The sequence below is a fragment of the Balaenoptera acutorostrata genome, chromosome 17 (genome assembly GCF_949987535.1).
Source record: "Balaenoptera acutorostrata chromosome 17, mBalAcu1.1, whole genome shotgun sequence".
NCBI lineage: Eukaryota > Metazoa > Chordata > Mammalia > Artiodactyla > Balaenopteridae > Balaenoptera > Balaenoptera acutorostrata.
This window is the reverse complement of record NC_080080.1, coordinates 15,826,458-15,844,983: the sequence shown is the minus strand read 5'-3', so window position 1 is coordinate 15,844,983 and position 18,526 is coordinate 15,826,458.

Here is an 18,526-nt window from a genome sequence, read left to right as displayed (position 1 = left end):
TAAAGCCCAGGCGGAGAGATGCTTGTCTGAGGTCACACAGGATGACCTGGGACAGGACACTGGCCCCAGGGTCCTCACTTCTCCAACACAAGATGCAGCAGTTAAGAGCGCGGGCTCTGGAGTCAGATAACCTGGGTCCAAATCCAGAGTCCAGTGTGTCCTGTTTGCGTGACACTGCGCTAATTACTCATCTAAGCTTCTGTTTCTTCATCTGTAAAATGGGAATAAGCTTAGTGTTTGCCTTGTAGAGCAGTTTTTTGAGGATACAAATGAATTAATTTACCAGCAGAGTGCTCAGAACAGCACTGGTACAAAGGGAATGCTCCTTAAGTGTTGGGTGTTACTATTTCTCACAATATTTGCGTGTCGTTGCTTTTGTGAAGATGGCTAGTATTAAAACTATAAAAAATAGTTTTAATGCAGTATAATGTATTTATTAAAAAGCTCGGGCTTCCCTGGTGGCGCAGTGGTTGAGAATCTGCCTGCCAATGCAGGGGACACGGGTTCGAGCCCTGGTCTGGGAAGATCCCACATGCCGTGGAGCAACTAGGCCCGTGAGCCACAATTACTGAGCCTGTGCGTCTGGAGCCTGTGCTCCACAACAAGAGAGGCCGTGATAATAAGAGGCCCGCGCACCGCGATGAAGAGTGGCCCCCACTTGCCGCAACTAGAGAAAGCCCTCGCACAGAAACAAAGACCCAACACAGCCATAAATAAATAAATTAAAAAAAAAAAAAAAAAGCTCACATATCATAAGTGTGCAGATTAATGAACTTCTGCCAACTGGACCGATCTCATAACCAGCATCCTGATTAATATACGGGACATCGCCAGTACCCACGCAGCCCTTTCTGCTCCCTGCTTGTCACTACTCCCCACAAAGAGTAAACCATGATTCTAACAGCATAGGTTCTTTTACGCCCATTTCATACTTTATATAACAGAATCTTATAACGTGTACTTTTTATGTGTGTCTGGCTTCATTCACTCCACGTTATATGTGTGAGTTCCGCCCCTCCCTCTTCCCCCTCCCCCGTCCCTCTCTCTTTGTTTATTGGAAAGGGATAAAGTGCCAGCCCAGGGGGAAAATATATGGGTGGGTGACTTAATAGGAATTTTTAAAAAGGAAAATATGCTACTTAAGATTAATTAATGGAATTTGGTGAACTTTGCTGCCTTATTAAAATCCTGACACGGAAGAATCCCAAGTGTGGTAAGAAGAGCCAATTAGTGATTTGGGCTTTGAGGAAGGGATAAAAGAAAGAGAGTAATGATAAATAAAAAAGAACTTAGCATCTATTCTGGGGCAAAGACTCAAAGCAGGCCAGTTGCTAGCTGAGATATCTGTTCAGCAGAGCCCTTTCTAGAATTTGTCTCCCAGTGATTTTATTTATCATAACTGATATTCATTTCTTTATATAATGAAAACACATTCTGAGTACAAGATGTTTTCCATGCCCAGAAAAATGATCTCTGTTGCCTGCAAACATTTTGTGAGGTGGCCCCAAGTCAGCCCACTACTTCTTTCCCCAAGCACACCGCCCTGCAGACTTGTTGGCATGTTTGTGCAATAAATAAGTAAAAGTCTGTTGACTTGATGTTCATCTTTATTTTTATACTCCCGTAGGAGTCATTGTCTGCTTAATTGCAGGATATAGAGGTAATCATTTTTCTCTATCTTTCACCAGAGTTGCAAAACAAATTCTGAGCTAATGGTTCCACGAGGCAGGAAGTCACCAAAGAGTTGCCAGGCATTTCAAGAGAGGTATAATAGGAAGAAATAAAGAGCATAGCCCTACAGAGAGATTCATAAGTGATTTAATCAACACTTCATACAGGGAGGGAGAGTTGCCAGCTGTAACCTGCCAGGTGAGCCTGAGTGATGCAGTTACAATTAGATCCAATTTATGGCAGAGTTGGGGATTGCTTCTAGGTGGGATTGAATGGAGTTCAATGTGACTAAGATAGAGTAATAGGGGGGAATATTTTTCCTAAAGAAACAATGAAGGAAGTTGCTGTTGGATAAGGTCTGAAAGTAGGAAAAGCAAAGGTTTGGACAAGTTTCTTCTTCACTTTTACGAGACTGAATTTATTTTACTGTCTGTAGAGTTAGACATTTTTAGAATTCTTAATAATTGCCTATATAGGATCTCCCTTGTTTCCTGTACACACCCATGGCTTTAACCATCACCTTGTGTAGGTGACTCCCAAATCTGTATCTTGACCACATCCCATCCCCTGGGAATCTTCAATTAATCCCATACTCCTAATTTATCCCTCCCCCCCTTCCCCTTTGGTAACCATAAGTTTGTTTTCTGTGTCTGTGTGTCTGTTCTGTTTTGTATATAGATTTATTTGTATTATTTTTTAGACTCCACATATAAGTGATATCACATAATATTTGTCTTTCTCTGTCTGACTTACTTCACTAAGTGTGATATTCTCTAGATCTATCCATGTTGCTGCAAATGGCAGTATTTAATTCTTTTTTATGCCTGAGTTATATTCCATATTTTATATATATATATATATATATTCCATATACGTATATATTCCATATATATATATAACCACATCTTCTTAAGCCAGTTGCTGCTGATGGGCACTTGGGTTGTTTCCATTTCTTGGCTATTGTAAATAGTGCTGTTATGAACATCGAGGCACTTATATCTTTTTGAATTAGAGTTTTTGTCTTTTTCGGATATATACCCAGGAGTTGTATATACCCAGGATCATATGGTAGCTCTATTTTTAGTTCTTTAAGGAACCTCCATACTGTTTGCAATAGTGGCTTAAGTATGTGTTTTTGATATTTCTTCCCCAACCAGAATATAAGCTGCATGAGGGCAGGGACTTTGTCTTTTTGTTCACTGATTTAGCCTTAGAATCTAGAAGAGTCCTTGCTAATGTTTGTATGGACAAAAGTTCTGTGTATCCTTTAGGACTCAGATTACATGTCACTTTCTAGGGAATATTTAACCAACCCTATGTCCCCTAGGACCTTAGGATGGGTTGGCCATTCCTTCCTCTCTGCTCCCAAGTGCCCTACACTCAGGGCTTTGTAACAGCATATTTGTCTTTCTGTCCCAGCCCCTCCCAAACCCCACCCGAATACTGATTTGTAAGACTTTCTTAAGTACGGACCAATTCTTCCTTCTCCTCCTCATAGCCCTGGTACCTACCACCACACTTGGCACATAGAAATGCTTACTGAGGGACAAAATGCTGTAATTTATGTGAAAACACTTGGCGTACACTCACCCAAGAGTCATGCTTTCACATAATTTTTAATTATAGTTGATTTATTGGACTTGTCTGGCATTGCTAACCTTCTTTTTGTTCACTGCCATGAGTTTATCCAACCTCTGTCTATTTAGCATATTTTTCCATATCTCAGTTCCTCTGTGCTCCCAAAATAGCAGTATAATTTTCTCTGATGCTGTTTCTCCGTATAAAATGGTGAAGGTCCTGGGTTCACACACCTCAGTTCTCTGGCTCAGGTGGGCTTCAGAAGGACTCTTGGGAGTTCAGTTCAGCTGGACGTGCTTGGTATCAAATGAGACGAAGAGAGGAGAAACAGCAAGGCACTTTGGAATGGCAGGCATGATAAGGGCCATTGTCATGCCGCTGCTGTGACAGGCAGTTTCTAGACCTGTTCTGTGAGTGTGCTCACCGGTAGCCTCATCTTGTTGAGCCTAAATTGCTCAGGATTTGAATTAGCATTTTCATAAGATTGTTCCAGTGACAGAAAACTCCATCACATATTATGCAAAAAATCCTCTAGCATATGCATGTGAAAAAATCCTCCTATGACTTTGTTTTCTTTACCTGTCCCTGCAAAGAAAATGAAATTATTATCTGTAGTAAGATTGATTCTTTCCTAAAAAAGTTGTTACCATTATGAAAAAGAATTACCAGACATAATAGAGGCTGACAAACTATTATTATTATTATTATTGTTTTGCTTAAGCACATTTATCATTATAAGTATAAGAAAGAGAAAGAGAGCGAGCTCTGCATAAATCTTTTTGGTATTGTAAAGAATCTAATGCTCTAATTGTTTTAACCTATTTTATTATTATTTTTTAAAATAAAGTGGAGGGTGTCCTTAAAGAAATCAGGTTTAAGATTGTTGAGCCGTCTTGTGTCAGTTTCCCAGAGAGAGCGCAAGTCTTAGAATTAAAAACAGCTGGGAGAATGGGGGGCTGGGGATACGGTAACATTATATGTTCCAGATGGGGAAAGATGAAAGACAGGAAGAAGCTGGCTGTGCTGAGGACTGCTGAGAATTAGAGCAGGGGAACTTAGGGGACCTGAGTGCTTTTTAATGTGCTTTTGCTTTTGCTCCCAAATGTGCTTTTTAACTCTTTAATGGCCAAGGATAGCTGGAGTTCCTAGAGTCAAAGTCATAAGGAGAAGCTGGAGCAGTCTTTGGATGGGAATAAGTTAAATACAGGACAATTGAGCAAGACCTGGATTTCATCATTATGGCCCAAGCTTCTACCCACCACCTCCCAGAGAGACACCATCCTCCCCTGCAATGTTTCCTGACTTCTTTTATGTATTTATTTATTTGGTTGCGCCAGGTCTTAGTTGCGGCAGGCAGGCTCCTTAATTGTGGCACATGGGCTCCTTAGTTGTGGCATGCATGTGGGATCTAGCTCCCCAATCGAACCCAAGCCCCTTGCACTGGGAGTGCGGACTCTTATCCACTGCACCACCAGGGAAGTCCCAATGTTTCCTGACTTCTGTCCTTGGGACAGAGATCCTGGGAGAGGCCGGGGGTAGGAGCCACGTCTCAGGACCCCACCCTGAGTGCTTAATTCCAGGCCCTGCCCGCACTAGCTATGTGACTGTAAGTTTCTTCATCCATCAGGCTTATTCTGGGGATAAACTAGTTAATATTTGTGAAACATTTAGAATAGTGCTTGGCGCATAGCAAGAACTATGTGTATGTTAAATTACTTTTTTTTTTTTTTTTGCTTTGTCCAAATGCTTTTTTCCTATTTCTTTCCTATAAACTTTTACGTGTAGCTGTATCTGTTTTAAAAGGAAACTTTATGTTACTAATGAAAATGGATAATGTGTTTTTAAAGAGAAGGTAACTAAAAATAAAAATGAGGAAAACCAAACAATGTTGTTAAATTCTAGCTATATTCTGTGCCCTGTGTCAGGCTCTGAGCTTGAGGCCTCCTTCTCTCTGTTAAAAAGTGAGATTTGTCAAGGCTTGGTCATTGAAGATACAGTAGCACTAAAATGAGACTTTCCCTTTGTTGTAATCACAAGGATCAAGGAAGAAAGAGAGTTATAATAATTTTATTATAAGTTTCAATAATATATAATCTCACCTAAAATAATCTCAGGACCACCAGGGAAACACACACACACACACACACACTGTCTCTCTCAAATATGTATTTGGAAAAATGGAGGTTTAACCTCATTTCTCTCCTGCCTTGGCCACTTGTAAATTGCTTCATGATTCCCAGCTCTGCGGGAAGCACATATTGTTGGTCGTCACTTGGGTTTCCCGGATGCTCTCCCTCATTGGATGCTGCTTCTCCTCCGTGGGTGCCAGTGGAAGTTAAAGGCTACTGTGGGGCAGGCTGTGCTTCTCTTTATTATGCTGTCATTCTACCCATCACTATGTTGCCACCGAGACCAGGGGTATATCAGACTCTGCTGAAGCATATGTGACTCTGACCTGGGTCCTTTGGCTGTCAAGGACAGCCCTGACACACCTGGTGGAAGTTCAATATGGCCTAAGGATTAGGTCATGGTAATTCCCTTTCTATCTGTCTTTTCTGTATGTCTTACACATATTAACTCATTTTCTTTTTACAACAACCCCATGAGTTAATAAATATTAATTTACAGATAAGGCGGCTGAGCCTCAGAGAGGCTAAGTAACTTGCCCAAGATCACACAGCTAGTAGGTAGCAGAGCTGGGATTGTCCAGATTCTAGACTCTGGGATTTTGCCACTGCACTGTACTGCCTCTCAATAAACAAACAAACAATAAACAAACAAATAAGATAAGTACATCGTGGATCAGAGAGTGACCTATGCTAACGAAGAAGACCAAAGCTGGGCATGCAGGGGGCTGGCTTTTGATTGAATTGAGGTGGTCAGGGACAATCTCACTGAGCAAGTGAGGATTTGAACAGAGGCCTGATGGGGCTGAGGGAGGAGCCTTGAAAAATCATTCATTTCACTCCTGAAATCAATCTTAGAAAAATTACAGGATGTATTAGCTCTGGTCTTGCCCATTGCTCAGCTCAATGTAATAAGATATGCAGAATCAAATTTACAAAGAACGTTATTGATGTTTGGTGCTGGGAAATAGACATGAGAAGATCAGAACAAACAGGATGAGAATAAGGATGGATTCTTAGTCTTCTCGATGCCTGGTTCAAAGTGAGGGCAGGATTACACCACACACAGTGCAGGCTCCTGGGGGTGCAGTTCACAGAGTACGGGTTCCAGGGCCAAATAAAAAGCTGGGACGAAGTGAGAGAGTGGCATGGACATATATACTCTACCAGATGTAAAATAGAAAGCTAGTGGGAAGCAGCCGCATAGCACAGGGAGATCAGCTCGGTGCTTTGTGACCACTTAGAGGGGTGGGATAGGGAGTGTGGGAGGGAGACGCAAGAGGGAGGGGATATGGGGATATATGTATATGTATAGCTGATTCACTTTGTTATACAGCAGAAACTAACACACCATTGTAAAGCAATTATACTCCAATAAAGATGGTAAAAAAAAAAACAAAAAACAAAAAGAGGGCTTGTTCTGGAGGCAGCAGCTCTAGAAAGAGCTAGTGCTGTCCTGGGAGGGGGAGGCAAGGGGTGTGGGCACAGAGCATTGTCCTGGGTGGTGGCAGATGAGTGAAGCCAGCCAGGGGTACCACAGAGAGCTGGGGGGCTGTGGGTAAAAAAGGGGAGCACACTCAGCTCAAAGGCCTCCAGATTCCAGTTCTAACAACATTCTCTCACCTTTGTGTGTTATTCCTTCCAAGTAGGATTTTAAGTCCTTTTTGAAGCAAAGGTACCTAGGTGTTGTATATGCTGCTAATTTGAACATCTGAGAAAGTCTGGCTTCTTTCTTACTTCTGCTCTGCAGAAAGGTAAAATCAGGCCGAACACATGGAATTTTTTTTCATTATTGTGGTTACATATTGTGTTATTCACGAGAACTCTGAAACTGTGCTGATTTGACTCTTCTGCAAGGAATCTGCCTTTCTACTTTGAACCTGGAAAGATTTTTGGAAGGATGTGTCCTGGCAGTGGTTTGTAACTTTTCTTTTTTGCCTGAACAGTCATGAGTCTCTCATTTTAAAATTTCTATTTTTTTTCTTTTATCTTGATGTCTTTCCCCCCTTCCCCATTTTGCTTTTGAATATTGCTCTGATTTGTTTTTCCTTTTTAAAGACATAAATTATATTCATGGTTCTCACTGTGTAACATAGTATCTGTATTAGGTAGAAAATAATGGCTTTAAACACCATCTATCTGCTGATGACTTTCAAGTTTATGTCTCCAATCCCAGCCATTCCCTGAGCTCTGGGGTCAAGAGAAGTTGGAAATCTTAAATGTGGTCAATGAATTAGATAAAATAACCACGGTAACATCATGTGTTCCAAACCTATCGAAATCTAGTCTGCAGAGGATGATTTATGTAAAGATGTAGAGGGAGAAAGATGCAAGCCATGTTTGGGGAAAAAGCACTGCTGGAAAGTATGTGGATGTGAGTGGTTGCAGGTTGGGGGCAATAAGAAAAAGAGCTGGGTAGAGCTGTATCTCCCCAGATCTGAATATACTTGTAGGAGTTCAGATCTTATTCTGGGCTGTGGGGAGCCTGTGATTATGGAGATGGTGTGTTGAAAACTCTGTTTTTATAAAGACTTATTTGGTTGCTTATGGAGGAAGGAATGGAAAAGGTTGTTGAGTTGAGGACAGGGAATGAGTTAGGAGGTTGCTGCAGAGATCCAGGCTGAGAACTGATGAGGGTTTGAACCTAGACTAAAGGGGACTAGTGAGATATATGAACGGTCAAAAAAATATTCATGATTGGCTAAAAATAAAGGTTGCTTTCTATTTCTTCAGAGGTTGATTTAGGAAACTGAGGTCTAAGTCACAGACAGACCACTAACTAGTTTTGTGGCCCAAGGCCAATCATTCCTCTTAAACTTTAGCTTTCCTTCTGTCAAGTGGTGACAACGATAACTGTTCTGTCAACTTGGGACGCTGCAGCAATCGAGAGAAGCAGAGAGCATGAAAGAGCAGCCACCACTAGGAAGGACTGTATCCATGGAAGTGATTTTTTTTTGGGGGGTGTGGTAGTTAGCATGCTAATTTTATTTGAAACGAGGACAGCAAGTATGGGCTGTGTTGGAAAGGACAAGTTTTCCATAGAAGCGATTTTTATTGGTGTTATTGTAGCCAGCTCTGGGATTCTGCATCAGTTAGGACTTTAAAAACATAAGGAGACATGAAAAATTATTATTTAAAAAATGACAACTTTTTTTTTTTTTTTTAGATTTATGTGAAACAATAGCTGCATCTGGAGAGGAAAAATTTACTCTGTTGCTATGAGCAGTGACAATCATGGAACACAGTGTGGTTTACAGCCACTTCTAAGTAAAATGGACCCACCCACTACCCTAGCTGAGGGCTCAATCCAAGGCAGACACATCTGACACCTCAAGCCACGTCTGACTCAGCAGCAGCAGATGCTGATCAGTGGTCTAAGATGTGTCCTCATGTCAAAAAGACTCTTGCAAATGGGAATAATGGTAATTAGTTGAGCCAGGGATGTAATTTCTGTAGGGAATTTGCGGAAGTAAAGAGTAAAGCATCCGGTCTATGGCATGAGGACAATGGGATAGATGAGTAACATGGCAGACCACTAGGGAGAAGACGGTATGGTGGTAGAAGGAAAATGGTAAGATGGTAGGATGGTAGAACACTAGGGAGAAGATCCAGGATCTTTGGCATCCAGCATTGCTGGAGTGGCTTTAGGTCAAAAACCACTCTTCAGTTGCATCCTCCACAAGGCCACGGCAGCTTTCGTTACCTTGTTCAATATAATTTCATTCAGTGGGAATCCTTAAAATAATCTTCACCCTTCACTTGAGTTAGCCAAGTCTCTTGAAACCAAAAAGCTATATAAAAACACTACCCCTATTCACCTGAACTGAGAATAATCTTTTTTGAGGTGCTTGAATTTAAAACAGAGGTCATCTAAAATTTGCTTAAATGGTTAAGTGAGATGGCATATGACTGGATAGACTCAGGAGTTCAGGTTGAACATTAGAAAAATACTACATTTTAAATTCCTCATTTATAGAAGGACCATCGCTTTAAAAAAAGGAAGATATCTTAAGACTAGTCAAGTCAATGACGGTGAGGACAAAGTTGAATTAATTCATGAAGTTGACGGTGGAGTGGAATAATCCTGGGCTTCAGAGTCAGAAGCCTTAATTCAAAGTCCAGGCCCTGTGACTTCCTGGTTGGGTGGGCATTGAGGTAAGTCGCTCAGCCATGCAGGACCCTAGGTGTTGAAAAATGGAGGTGTGATGGTGATGGTGATGGTGACAACGATGATGATGATGGTGGTGGTGGCCCAGGAGTCCATGGGATAATGCATGTGAAATACCTCATAAACAAAACTAATCTATATTGTTGCTATTATTAAGAAATTAAAGGGACTTCCCTGGTGGTCTAGTGGTAAAGAATCTGCCTTACAATGCAGGGGACACGGGCTCAATCCCTGGTCATGGAACTAAAATCCCATATGCCGCAGGGCAACTAAGCCCGTGTACCACAACAACTAAGCTCATGTGTCTCAACTAGAGAGCCTGTGTGCCGCAAACTACAGAGGCCACATGCTCTGGAACCCGCGTGCCACAGCTACAGAGCCCACGTGCCCTGGAGCCTGCGTACCACAACTATAGAGAGAAAACCCTCACGCCACAACTAGAGAGAAGCCCGTGCACCGCAACGAAGAGCCTGCACACTGCAGCGAAAGATCCCGCAAGCCTCAACGAAGATCCTGCATGCCGCAACTAAGACCTGACGCAGCCAAAGATAAATTAAAAAAAAAAAAGAAATTAAAGTGTCAAAAATGAAAATGTTTAAGGTGAAAAATTTAAAAAGCAATAGCAATTATACACAGGAGAAGGGAATTGACTAGTTTCAGACCAATCACTAGTGAAGAGTTAATATTCCTATTCGACGCCCCATGACAGTGGAATGTTTTGGGGACTTGACTTTTTTAAAGGAAGGTGATGCTATTAATAACGATGACGATGACGATCAGAATGTTGCTAATAATCGTCACAGCCGCCGCCACTCACCGAACATCTCCAGTGACCCAGGCACAATGTAGTACTTGATATTCACTCCTGAATCCTCCGATAGCCATGTTTATTCTCCCTACTTTACCCATGAGAAAACCAAGGCCCAGGAAGATTAAGAAGCTTGATCAAAGTAGAACAGCTTGGGATTCAAACCCAGGTCTTTTTGGCTCTTCATTCTGTGCCCATTTCCTGTTGACCTGATTAGCTCTTCCTAGGATGCTGAAACAGAGGGGCTGCAATGATCCTTGCAGGTTGGCCACTCTAGGCCCTTCTTTTGAGAGAAAAGGAATCTGAGGTCCAGAGCCGTGAAGTGGCCTGCCCAAGGGCACACAGCTAGTTACTGTTGAGATCAAATTCTCAAACTCAGGGCTCTGACTCTCAAAGCAGTAGCCTGTCTTCTATATTAGGCTGCATCTCTGGTGTGCAGCTATTTTGAATTTCCATGCAGTCCTGCAAATAGGCTGTTGGTTTCATTCCAGAAAATTACAGGGCAAATTTAGCCTTCCCGAGGGGACAGCTGGCATGTGTGCTGTGCTGTGATGTCTGGAATTGCCCCACACCCTGCGTTTATGGTGGTTTGCCTCTGGCTTCTCTTGGAAGCAGAAAGCTGTGGCATAGAGTAAACAAATAAGGGAGTTCACTGAAAATCAACCCCTTGATTCTTGTGTATTAGCCACTTCCGGCATGAATGTCACATGGTACCACACCTGGATGGGAGCAAAGATAACACATCAATATGCTCACAACAGTCAGCTTTTATGGAGTTCTCATCACATACCAAGGTCTTTTAATTCTCACAATTAAGCTACAAGTTAGTGGATTAAACCGATTTAACAGATGAGGAAATTGAGACCCAGGGACGTTAAGAAACTTGTCAGTGTTAAAAAAAAAAAAAAAAGAAGCTTAATGAGTACTGGAGTCAGGCTGTAGCCTTCATGCCAAAGCTGACATTTGTAACCATCACACGTACCTGCGCTGTACTTAGAGCGCTCTGCACCCATGGGGATGCTGGGTGGTTAGGAAACAAAGACAAAGTTTTGCTTTCATGAAATTGATAGTTTCACATGGGACACACATGTGTACAAGCATAATTAATTTGAACATTTGTTATCTTAGAGAGAGCTTTGACTTTTTCTGCTGGGCACTCTTTGAAGAGATTTCTGGGAATCATCTTTAATTTTTTTAACGTGGCTATACAGTGAATTTTTATCCCCATTTTACAGATGAGAAAACAGACTGAGAGAGGTGAAGCAAATTACCAAACTTTCTGTAGTTAATAAGTATTAGGGTCTTGATTCAGTCCAGGCTTGTAGTTACTATGGTCAAGTTTTAAAAAAACATTCAAATGCTATGGAAATCCAAAAGGAGAAGCCTATGAAGTTGAAAGCCTATTACACTAAACACTTAGAACTGACTTTGATGAATTTCCCTGCCAACCTCAGTGATCTGGAAGAGCAGTGCAGTGCATGGTTTTGGAGGCAGTGTGTTGTAATCAAAATAGGAAGAGAATGGGCATCAGAGCTCCGGGTCTGAGACGACTCTCTTCCTCCAAGTTCAACAGCCATGAACTTGGCGGCCATTGTAACTTGGCTGTTGTTAAGCCAAGAACACCTTGGCTCTTTCTTCTGTGTCTTGCTTGCTGTCACGGAAAGGAGCTCATAAACCTGGTTTATCTTATTTTATTTTATTTATTTTTAAAAATTTATTTATTTATTTGTTTTTTGGCTGTGTTGGGTCTTCGTTGCTGCACGTGGGCTTTCTCTAGAGCAGGGGCTACTCTTCCTTGTGGTGCGCAGGCTTCTCATTGCTGTGGCTTCTCTTGTCACGGAGCACAGGCTCTAGGCTCGCAGGCTTCAGTAGTTGTGGCACGTGGGCTCAGTAGTTGTGGTTCACGGGCTCTAGAGTGCAGGCTCAGTAGTTGTGGCGCACGGACTTAGTTGCTCCGCACATGTGGGATCTTCCTGGACCAGGGCTCCAACCCGTGTCCCCTGAATTGGCAGGTGGATTCTTAACCACTGCACCACCAGGGAAGTCCCTAAATTAATTTTTAAAAATGTATTCAGTTGCACTAGCCACACTTCAAATGCTCAATAGTCACATGGGTTAGTGGCTACCATATTGGTCAGTGTTGATAATAAAATATTTCATCATTGAAGAAATAGCCCTTTTCTAGGAGAACTGGGTGATTTTTTTTTCTTTTTTTGGTCTCGCTGCACAGCTTATGGGATTTTAGTTCCCTGACCAGGGATCAAACCCAGGCCCTCAGCAGTGAGAGCACAGAGTCCTAACTGCTGGACCTCCGGAGAATTCCCTGAGTGAGCTTTAAAAAAAAAAAAAAAAAAAATATATATATATATATATATATATATTCATTTATTTGGTTGCACCAGGTCTTAGTTTCAGCAGGCAGGCTCCTGAGTTGCGACATGTGAACTCTTAGTTGTGGCATGCATGTGGGATCTAGTTCCCCGACCAGGGATCGAACCTGGGCCTCCTGCATTGGGAGTGTGGAGTCTTATCCACTGTGTCACCAGGGAAGTCCCCCTGAGTGATCTTAAGAGCGTGTTTTCATTGAGATGAGGTGGTCTTATCACATAATTCTTAGAAGAATATGAGTTTGAGGCTTGAAGGCATTTAGCTTTTGATTCTGTCGTTGAAGGGAATTAAGACACATGCCACTGGGTGGGAGTGGTTAAGAAGCCTGACAGATGGGGCAGTTGCCTTTTGCACCTTTGATTACACTGGGTAACAGGATGCTCGGGAACGGCCATGCGCATCAATGAGTACTGTTTCAGCCACGCCCCCAATAGTCTCACCGGCCAGATGACTCTGAAACTCAGAAACCTGTGCCCAGGAGCTGGATAAAGCCAGACACCAGGACTTTGCCAATTCCTAGCCCAGAGGAGCCACCAAGAAGAGGAAGAATGGAGAAGCCATCCAAAGCCAAGTAACATATTTCCTTCTCCTATAGTGAAGACTTCTGGGTGTGGCCAGAGCCAAAGGGCTGGGAGCTGGGGGTGAGGGTTTCTCTTCAAAAAACCCTTAAAGGTTAACTAAGACTTAAGGCTTAGGAGGCAAAGGTCATGGGCCAGGTGGGACATTTGGTCCTGATCATGAACTTAAAAGACACATTTTTCCCTATCTGATGAGAAAACATACAATTTTCATTGTAGAAAATCTGGAAAATATAGAAGCCATGAGGATTTTAAAAATCACTCGCAATATCACTGGAGATAGCCATTGTTAACATTTTGAACATTAAAAAATTTCCTTTAATTCTTTCAACTGGACTACAAAGGGTTAATATTAAATGCTGTTATTTTCAGAAAGCAGGACCTTTCCTTATGTAATTTCACTATCCTGTAAAGCCAGCTTAAGCCTGTGGTTTCTTTTCTCACTCTGGCCTTCTTCTCCTGCCTCAAAATCTCTTCTCTCAGTTCGTGAATAAGAGGTGGTGTCTTTTTAGTCCTATGATCTCATTTTTGGACTTGCCAGGGGAGTTTTGCTGGGGCTCAATCTGCACCCCTGTGGCCAGAAGGGCCTTGGGGGAGATAGTCGTGTGTTCAGAACAAGCCTTGGATCTTCATTTTGCTTGGGGCTGGTTAAAAGGGATCTAAGGACATTTGTATCTTTTCATCTACAAAGCAACTTGGTAGAATTACACCGGCAGCCCTCAGCTCTGCTTGGGGATGGGATTGGGGTAACAGTACATGATTGGGCTGCTGAATCATTTTTGGAAACTCAATCATTTATTAAATATATCTGTTATGAGTACAGCACCTTACCAGGCACTGGGTCCACAAAAATGGATCACCCAGATTCTTCTCTCAGAGCACTTACAGATAAGTGATATTGATGAATAACAAAATAGAGGACTATGATTTTGGTGTTGTGAGATTATGATAGGGGTAGACGCCCGGGTGGGAAGAGAAATTTCATCCATTTTGAAGGATCAAGGAAGGCTTCTTGGAAAAAAGGGCATCTAAGCTGAGAAGTGGAGGGTGAATGGTAAACAACATTCTTGAATATGGAAGTGGAGGGAAGGTGAGAGTGAATGTTCCAGGTAGAAGGCACAGCACAAGTAAAGGCTGGGAGGTAAGAAAGCATGATGTCTTTGGGAATGACAAGCTCAGTTAAGTATATACGATGTCCATTCTGTGTATTTTGCTGGTAAATGCTTGGACAATGATGTTTGCTTCCAGACTGGCTTGTGTTAATCTCTGATGGCACATTTTCCTTCCTCCCCAAGTGTAGCTGCCACTGTTTCTAAAGAAGACTTGGGTTAAGGCCACCTTCCTCAGGCAGCCTTCCTAGATTTCCTCTGGTGGAAGGAAACTCTCTCGTCTGAAATCCCACAGTGCTCTTCTCCTCTCTAAACTTTCCATTTATACAACAGCTACTTCCAATGTCTCTCTTGCTGCCTTCCAGGACTCTGAACAGATGGAGGTCAGGGACAGTCCGTCTTCCAGAATCTTACCTGGTACCTAGAACAAAGCTGCACTTACACAGCATGTGTGTGTCCAGGGAGTACTGGGTTCATGGTGAGGACTGGTCTTCTGTGCTGCCGTCTTGTATTTTTTGAGATTTTAGCTCATCCTCTCCCACATTGTAATCATTCTTTCCCTCCCAGTGCCTGCCCTTATCCCCTGTCATGGTCAGGCTCAGGATAATTTTCAGAAGAGGATAATGGCATCTGATTTCATTTATGCATGCAGATTGGATGTGTCAGGTTGAAGGTTTTAAGTGGCATTATAAATAGTGCCTGGGGTAAGGTCTGTGCTGTGAGTGGAGAGAGAGCAGAACTTCTCAGGTGGGGACCAACACTTTAGTGTGGCGGAGGGTTTGGGGCAGGGCTTATATCCAAGCGTTATGCACTTGTATGGCTGCATTCATTGGTAAAATAATGAAATTGTTCCATACCAGTGGCTGAATGGGCTCCTGTCTTGAGCCCACTGAACGTCCTTCTGACACCCAGGACCACCTATATCCAGCAATTAATGGGTTAGTGCCTGGCATGGCAGGAGGTCTCCAGGAACCAGTGCCATTTTGACAGGTCAATACCCATGCCACCGATATTTTGACTATCACCCCTGATTATCAAGTATATGTCTGTCAGTGATAGTGAAGTTTCCTCCCAAAGAAAACAGATTTTGTGGGTGCATTTTGATAAAAGAGGGCTGATTAAGAAACCATATACAAGAATGATTCCAACCCTTGAGTTAATCATTTACTAGCTGTATCACCCTAGGCGTGTTGCTTCACCTCTGCTTCTCTGTTTTCTTGTCTGTGAAAGAGGGGAAAGAATTTACTCCTTTAGTATCCATCCATCCATCCATCCATCCATCCACCCATTTGTCCAACCAACAAGCAACTGTGCCATCGCCAGCCTGGAAATGTTGCCTAACAGTGGCTGGACAGACATTTAGGGAATTTACTTTGGGGAATAGTCACAAATCTAGTTTTGAAGGTCAAATGAGACATTGAAAGCAAAAGCCTTTCAAAACTGTGAAGGATTTCACTGATGTTGGGGTGCTCGCCACACCAATAGCAACATTACTACCGTGGTGTTTACTCAGGGAAGAGACTAGGGCATTTTGGTGCAATATAACATCAGGAAGGCCCTTCAGCTCTTTATTTATTCATGCCGTTTGTATAATCCTGCTGGTGCCCAAAGGACTGAGTCACTTTCCATTTAACTAGTATTTGGTAAGAGCCTCCTTGTTCCAGATACTATTTTTTTTTTTCCAAAACGAAAAGAGCTTTACAAGTTTTGCTGATTGTAAACATAATACACAGCCTTTATTAAAATGTAAAACAACAGAGAAAAATGTATAAAGATGAAAGTAAAATTAACCCAAATCCTACTCCCGGAGATGAATACTCATCTTTTTTTGATGAAAATTTCTTTAGGCATCTTTCTATGGTTATATGCATTTTTAAAAACATAGACTACACTGTATTACACATGCTGTTCTGTAACCTACTTTTCCTCTGAATATTATCAACATACACTGAAAATTCTATTATCTGGTGGGTGATTGAAAAGAAGTGTTTAATATTAAAAAGCACTGAGATTTTTATGGTTTCTTTCATCACATCATGCCAGGATTCTGTGAGAGTTGAATTCCTTTCTTGCATTTTCTCCTTGAGCTAATCAAGTATGTGCTTAGGTCTTGTATGGTGGTGCTTTTTCAATTCAATAAATACATATTGCACTGCCATTGTTAACGACTACATGGTATTCCACAGTATATACAAAATACATTTATTTAATTAGTCCCTAGCTGAGTTATTTGAGTTATTTCCCATTTTTGGCTAATGTAATCATTCCGTAATAAACATCCTTGGGTATTCAACTTTGCCCATTTGTAAAGTTGTACGATCACATCATCAGGATAAACTTCTAGAAGTGAGAATCTGGCTGAAGTCAAAGGTTTTTAAAATTTAATTCGTATTTGTATCAGTGGCTATTATGGGACAAGAGAAGTTGTGGAAGCTTGAGGCTTAGCTGGGGTGATGGGACTTAAAACTCATGGCACAATCATAGAACAGTGCAGAAAGTGTTTAGTAGGTAGCCGAAGAGTGAATGCTTTTAAGTGAAATGGTCACTGAGTGTTGGAAGCAGTTTCAGAGAAAGTGCGTGAAGTGACCTCGCTTCAGAGTCTTTAAAAATAGCTGGACCTTCATCTCTGAGGCTACCTCTTAGAGAGCCCTGCTTAAAGGCAGAGAGAGGAATAGATTCTTTTCAGTTCAACAGATACTTCGTGAGTGCCCCTTCAGTGCCAGGCATGGGACAAGGCCAGGGCATCAAGGGGCTGTCAGTCCGTGGAGGACGCATGGTGGCCAACAAGAGCTGCAACTCAGAGTGGATGTGCTCTGGCCAGTCCTTGCACCCTTCTGTGACTCTGCTGCTTCCTGTAAATTGGTGGCCACGCTGTCTAGCCCCTGGGGGTGGTAGTCCTCAACAGAACTGGGGATTCTGAGAGTAATGCTGTGCTGTCATGAAGAACGAAGACTAGACTGATTCCCAGAGTTGGGAGGAGAGATGGTGGCAAAGCGGCTCATTCATAGCGCGTCTGGGCCATCACGTAGCAGGGCTGCTGTTGGGTAGAGGATATTCAAGCTTTGTACAGGAAGATACACTGATTGACCTTTGGGGTTTCTTCATACTCTGGGACTTCGTGATTTCATAGTAAAGTTTTAGGCAAGGTAATATTCATTCATTTACTCATTCAACAAACTCAAATGCCAGGTACTCTTCTAGGTATTGGAGACAAAAGATCAGGCTAGGTGTCTGCCACTAAGGGACTGTACTCTTAAAAATTAAAAAAATTTAAAAATTGTGATAGAAAAAGCATAGTATAAGATTTACCATCGTAACCGTTTTTAAGAGTATTCAGTGGTGTTAAGTATATGCACATTGTTGTGCAACAAATCTCCAGAACTCTTTCATTTTTTGAAACAAACTCTGTACCATTAAAACACCAGCTCCCCACTTCCCCCTCCCCCTGCCATGATAACCACCATTCTGAGTTTGACTACTTTTGATATTTCATAGGAGTGGAATCACATAGGATTTGTCTTTTTGTGACTGATTTATTTCACTCAGGATAATGTCCTCAAGGTTCATTCATTCTTTTATAAAGCTGAATGATAGTCCATTTTGGGGGTGTATATAGCACATTTTGTAAATCCATTCATTCATCCATTGATGGACATTTGGGTTGCTTCCACCTCTTGGCTATTGTGACTAGTACTGCTATGAACATGGATGTGCAAATATCTCTTTGAGACCCTGCTTTCAAGTCTTTTAGATAAATACCCAGAAGCAGATTTTCTGGATCATATGCTAATTCTATTTTTAATTTTTTGAGGAAGCTCTGTACCGTTTCCTTGTAGCAGTTGCACCATTTTACAATCCCACCAATGGCGCACGAGTTTTCCAATTTCTTTATATCCTCACCAACACTTGTTATTTTCTGGTTTTTGGTTTCGTTTTCGTTTTTGACAGTAGCCCTTCTAACAGGTGTGAGGATTATACTCTCACAGTGGGCCAGGCATGTCAACAAATGAAGCAGTAGATCAGAAGCTGGGAGGGGGCCAGAGAAGGCACCGTGGGGTAAACAGAGGCAGGGGTCAGAGCTAACTATCGATGACGCTATC